Source organism: Sesamum indicum, linkage group LG2, assembly GCF_000512975.1.
Source record: "Sesamum indicum cultivar Zhongzhi No. 13 linkage group LG2, S_indicum_v1.0, whole genome shotgun sequence".
In the NCBI taxonomy this organism is placed as follows: domain Eukaryota; kingdom Viridiplantae; phylum Streptophyta; class Magnoliopsida; order Lamiales; family Pedaliaceae; genus Sesamum; species Sesamum indicum.
The window spans coordinates 1,841,892-1,848,724 of NC_026146.1; the positions used below are offsets into that span (position 1 = coordinate 1,841,892).

At 31.3% G+C, this 6,833-nt stretch overlaps 1 long non-coding RNA gene across 2 annotated transcripts; it reads left to right on the forward strand.

Annotated features, from left to right (window-relative positions):
- Positions 2,666–6,614, forward strand: LOC105177823. Of its 2 annotated transcripts, none has more exons than XR_002286635.1 (3): positions 2,666–2,828; positions 2,961–3,074; positions 6,253–6,614. It is a non-coding gene; the product is annotated as an uncharacterized LOC105177823 (long non-coding RNA). The 2 variants fall into 2 exon arrangements; XR_002286636.1 differs by lacking the exon at positions 6,253–6,614 and adding an exon at positions 5,341–5,813.

A 6,833-nucleotide genomic window follows, 5' to 3' on the forward strand; every position in this document is an offset into this window, starting at 1 on the left:
ATGTTTTACATAAATAACTTTTATTTCTTTAGTTATGCAAAACTAATGTAATATAACTAACATTTTTCAATCAAAATTTTCATGCAATATTACTATATTCATGACAAAGTCACTCAAAACTTCTGCTCTTTAAAGGAGGTTGCAATGTATATACTATTTATGTCATTTCTTCATGACCCGTACGGAAACTTCCAAAACATTTAGATTGGGGATGGAACTAAAAGTAATATAAAAAAATATCCATGTTGTCGGTGAGATCAAAATGAAAATACAAGGTATGTAGAATATAATTTCTTACAAAAATGGTTGGTTTTAGATATAATTTCTTACAAAAATGGTTGGTTTTAGTTTGGTTGAATTTTAACTCTTATCTTTGTTATGTGCTCTAGTTTTAATAGACATTCCATCAGAGTCGGGCAACGATAAACAAAATCAATGGATGATAAAGAGTTAGAGATCTTTGCATGTGATTTAAAAAACCTAATATTTGATTTGTAGCCAGTCGAATCTCTCTTTATTCTTTTTCTACTATTTTGTCAATATTTACCATAAAAGAGAAAATTTTGAATTCGAACATCTTTTTTCTTTTCAGAATCGTTTGATATAGTTGCCAAATGACAAATTTGATTAGGGTTGTACAAATCAATTTTATTATGCTATTGATAATTTTTTATTTGTTCTTTAGTCTTCATATAATACTTTGTTTGTACACACTTATTCAATAATTTTAATTATCTGTAGCCGTCATGCACTAAAAAGAAACAACATTGTAAATTATCGTGCAAGCACGTGCATATTTGCTTTACACACATTTAAGTTTCTTTATCTCAAAAACTTGATATTATAATTTATAAAATAAACTCGTCTATTCTACTGACATACATATTCTCCAATTGAAGGAGGGGAAAGGGACAAGTAACATTATAATTGTACAAAATAATGAATAAAACTTTGGACATAAGAGTGAAGAAATTCCCTCTCCAACAAGATGTGGTCCTTGTAACGGAAATTATAGAATCCATAATAATCCAACCAAGATACAAGTTATCCCTGCAAGAACGACTAGAGGGTTGGATATTACCAAAAAAGAAGGCGAAATGCCTCAAATACAAGTGACAAGGTAATAATTGTTTAATATTTTACATAAATGATTTGTAATTCTTTATATGCAAAACTAATGTAATATAACTAAAATTTTTCAATCAAAATTATCATGCAATAGTACTATATTCATGACAAAGTCACTCAGAAGTTCCGCTCTTTAAAGGACGTTGCAACGTTTATAGTATTTAGCTGCCGGTGGAATGATCTAGTTCTTGCACAGGTAAATTCAAAATCCATAATTCAATTTTATTTATGACCAAAATTTATGTGGAAATGTTTTCTTTTCTGACTTTTCAATTATAGAATATTTTAAAAAATTAACGCACTTCTAATTTATTTCTTCATGATCCGTATTGAAACTTCCACAACATTCAGATGGGGGATGGAACTAAAAGTAATATAAGAAATGTCCATGTTGTCAGTGAGATTGAACTGAAAAAAGAAGGTATGTAGCATATAATTTCTTACAAAAATGATTGGTTTTAGTTTTGTTGAATTTTAACTCTTATCTTTGTTATATGCTCTTATTTTAATAGGCATTCCATCAGAGTCGGGCACCTGATAAACAAAATCAAATGAATGATGACGAGTTGGAGATCTTTGCATGAACTTTAAACAACCCAATAATTGATTTGTAGCCAGTCAAATCTCTCTCTATTTTTTTTCTACTATTTTGTCAATATTTCCGCAAAAGAGGAAATTTTAAATTCGAACATCTTTTTTTCTTTTTAAAATCGTTTGATATAGTTGCCCAATGAAAAATTCGATTAGGCTTGTACAAATCAATTTTATTATTTTATTTATAATTTTAATGAATTCAAAAGTGTCAATTGATTTTCCTATTCCAAAATATTTGAGAGTGATAAATTTTGTGGTGGCAATGAACCAATTAGTTTGTTTGTATAACTTTATTATAATTGCAATTAATTTCAAACTTAAAATACTAGAGTGCAGGTAACTGATATTAATTCATACCTATCCTTATATTCCACACCATTAATTACATTAATTCATACCTATCACATATATCACAATAGATCCTTTGTTTAAAATGTTGTCGAATTTCAACAAAAATCCCAAAATGATTGAACTGCCAAGAGAGGCATATATGACTAATTTTTTTTATTCTTGAGTATCAATTTTAACTCTATCACTTCTTTCAGTTTTCCAATTTTATTCAAAAACAGTAGTTGTACATAAAGAAATTGCAAAACATAAATGATTTATTACAATACTACAAATGTATAATTAATCTTCATAAATATTATGATGTTTCTCTTCTTCTTCTTTTTTTTGCCTTTTCTAGAGGAATCTGATTTAGAAAATAATTTATTAAATTGTATTTATAGATGGCTTGAATATTTATATTTCTTTCTAAAAATGCTTATTGACTAATTATTACATTAATATTAATTAAAAGAAACTAAAAACGAAGAAATTAAGAGGAAAATATCATGAGAAAAAGACAAAATATAACTTCCATGCCTTCTGCTACCTCGTGTCGAGCTTTGCGGTTCAAAAAACAAACACATATATACACAACATTACTCACACACTCTCACTCAACACACAATCACACTTCACGTTTACTCACACCTTTTCTCCCTCAACACAGTTATTGCAGAACACTATTCAAGTCCATAGAGTACTGAGAGCGGGAGAGCACTAGGAACCTTACCTCTGACTCTTTAAACGGTCGAGAAATGGCAGAAAACTCCAAAAATGTAAGATGAATTCTACGCATGCAGCTCCATTCTCCATTTTCTCAAGCATTTGATTCTTTTTTTTTTTTCTTCTTTAACCCTTATTTCTGAATCGAGTTGTTAATTCATTGTAGTCGTATGATTTACCAACAGAATTCTTCAAGAACGTACATCGAAGATTTTGGCTGTGTAATTTCGTCTGCACCGAATTCAAATTCACCAGATCCCATCTCTTGTACTCTGTCGGCAAGTTTAATTGAGCCTCAGGTATATAAATAATTGTTGTTCTTTTTTCTCTCCATTTTATTTTTAATTACTTTCCTTTCCTATCAAAATTTTGAAAAATAAATATTAAATTTTGAATATTTTTAAGAGATTTTTTTCTATAATTAGGGTTCAACAAGAGATTCAACTTTAATTTAAGTTTGTAAATTCTTGCATTAGCTTCAACGTGCTCTACTTGCTACAAACATCTCTTGCTCTCACTCTTAGATGCTCTGTTTTGTGTCAAGAAGTACCCTTGCTACCTTTTGTTTTATCTCCAAATTGATCTTCTTAATTCCCTTTAAAACAATGCTTGCACTCAGATCTTTTCACCTTAAAACTCAGCGACCCAAGATTCATAATTTTTCCCAAGACTAGCATGTCTAGCCCCAAAAAGACATGTTCAGGATCAACCCAATATTATTCATGGCCGATTTTGAGGTGGTTATGGGCCTTTAAATGAGGCCCGAATGCATCCATCTTTAAACTCTGGTCAAGACCATGAATTAGCCCCATTGAGACATGGGCCAGGCTCAGACGAGGCCTGATTGTGCCATTTTTTTTTATTGAAATTGAGGTACTTTTTGGAATGAACTTAAATAATTTATGATTTTATTTTAAAATAAATAAATAAATAATCAAATAAAATAAAAAATTATAACGAAAAAGAGACTAATTAAGACCACATAATGAAGTTAAAAAACAATTTAACTAACAAGCTAACAATAATGAACCTAAAGAATAACAAGCCCAAAAAAGATTTAAAATAAACTTTTAAAAACTAACGTTCAGTATTAGTGAATTGATGTAGTAATTTAAAAAAAGAACAGTAAAGATAAAACTTTTTAGAGTTTCAAAAGTATAAAAAATTTCGAATAATTTACGTAAAAGAATAAAATAAAAAATATATGACATGTATTATTAAAAAAAAAATATTGGCCCGGTTAGACCGGCCCACTAGCTTGACCTAGGATTAGGAGATCTTGGGTCACTAGGCCGGGCCTACCCATATATCGATACCTACAATCATCTTCGAACTAGTCCTGAATGGACCAACCCACTTATTTTTATTGTGTCAATCCGATCCTAGGTTGGGTCCCTCTTCATCTCTACCCATCATGCATCGTGATCAGCGACCGGCAACCATATGTGTAGTACACGACCATTAAATTAATATTAGTTTGATGGAGGTTTGTCAGTTACAAGATATGATGTGAGATCCTTGTGACCAATAAAACTAAAATAATACTAATTCTAAATTTATGGGATGCAAAAATATGAATTTTGTATGCACATATGAAGAAAAATAGTTGAACATAAATGATGAGGGTATTGTGGAGAAAAATAGAATATCACAAAGGATTTAGGAGAAACATGAAGAGGAAAACGGTGGAAATTTTTTGTGGTAATGATAAGAGTACAAAAGGAGGGAAAAAAAGTAAATAAATAAATAAAATTAAAATTGAAAAAACATATATAGTCATAAGAAAATATTTTTGTGACCCCAACTTATAGTACTAACTATCATGGCTCGTAGTTGAAAATCATATTCTTCTAAGGGTTTAATATTCTAACTTACATTAATGGAGAAGAGAAGACATGAACTAGGATATCTTCCATAATTATATACTATTTTTTGTATTTACTCTGATATGTTGATAAAAAAAATTCTTTGCCTTCCATGTTTGGAAGCCACAAAAGTAATTGATTGTTGCAACTATTATACATTCTCTCTTATCACCGCACACATGTTTTTTATTTTTTATTTTTTTTCATAAGTCTCTCAGTGCACAACTATTAGTTTGCCACGTAATGAGTTGGAAGGCATTCATTCCCTTATATTATCCTATCCTGGGACCAAATTAGATCTCTTGGTATGTTATTTTCCATACTTAGAGCAATAAATATTTTTTCTAGTAGTTTTGGTTTCGGTTCTAGATCCATCTGTCTATTCTCTATATCTTTCACAATATGCAACTATTTTTCATATCCAAAGTACATTTTCTTTAAAAACTCATATTCACTATTGTCTTAGTTAAACTTACATGATTAAACCTTTCAACCTGTCCAACAACAGAAATTTGGTTAATATAGAAACAGGTAATAAGTAGCATCTCAATATCCATGATTTTTAATCTCTCAATAACAAGTTGAAGAGAAATTCAAACTCTTACAAAAGTTTAGTTAGCATTGAAGACTGTCAACAACATTATCACCCATGACCAAGATTGGATGTGGTACAAGTTGAAAGTGTCATTTACTCGACTAGGTAGAGAACCTTTGTCACGAAGTATTTCATGTGGATTTGGAATGAAAGATATCAAGTAACAAAGGCAGCAGCGAAATCGATCACGACATGGACATACAAATGGTGGTGCAGCATGTCATTATGGGTCATGACTAATGCTAAATCTATGCAGCATGGTGATGATACAGTTTGTGATGAAGGTGTTAGTAATCAAACTCTAATGTGGCCAAATTGGAGAGTCGCAATGTTGAAACAACTAAATTTGGCATGCACGTAGGGTGGTAAGTATACTAGCAATGTGGTTGTGGGGAACCGAAGATTATTAAATGACTGTCAAATCTATCCATATTGATGGTGGTGGGTTCCAAGATATAAAAAATAGAGGCAAATTTTGCACAGAGCTATGCAGTTATGTGGTTCTTGATTCAGGACGTTGTCATCCATATTGATTGTAATAGTTATAACCATTGGTGAGATGATGGTACAAATAAAAAAAAGGCATACTGGTAACCTATGTGAACTCTTTTAGGCTGAAAAAGACATTTTATGCATTGATAATTAATGTTAGAAGTCTGCAAACAAGTGGTTGGAAAATTCTTACCCATACCAGGTTTGGCCAAACCAAATCAATCAAAAAACAAGTGTATCACACTTTCTATATGATTGTTCACTTTCCCTAAACTGTCCATCAATCACACGACAAGTGTATTACACTTGTCATATAATTAGTTTATGTTTGGCCAAACCAGGTCCGGGTTAGAATTTCTCCATGTGTTTCAGCGAACCTCATATGATGAGGATCATTTAATTAAACGACTTGCCATTTTGTTTGTGAAGCAATAGATCTTCAACAATTTTTACGGTTTCTAGCAGCTTGCAATTAAACCTTCAATATCAATACTTTTGTGGCAATTGATGAATAACTGATTGTAGGTTAACAAATGATTGCAATGGCATCTAAATGCTAGTGTTGTTAACATATGACGATTATAGCACAAGTGTTCTTTCGGAGTCAAGGTGCAAAGGTGCGGGAATTCTTTGCTAGTTTTTTCCAGCTGTAGCTTCTAGTTGCAGATTTGGCAATAATAATGGTTCGCCATTAATGGAAGTCGACAACAACCTCCTTGATTGAGGGACATATACATAACTTTGTATCATTGTTTGTTCTATGATTTGCTTGGATGACATGAAACAAGCCAAGCACCATGATCATCAATTTCAAGCTTAAGCAATCATCTTGAGGGTGCATCACCAGTTATGAATGTTGCCAATGCAAGGATATCTAAAAATCAAAAAGTATAGGTGATCTAAATGTTGATCACACATTGGTTCACTTCCTATGCCAACTTCCTGCCATGGTGCATCTTAGGAGAACCCTGTGCGCGGGAGCATGCACGGATCGACACAATAATCAATGAGATGTAGTGCTTGCAATTTTTTAGTATTTACATTAAAGCAATATCATTTTATCAAGATTTCGAATTGGTTGAAGCACATTCCTTCAAGAGGATCTA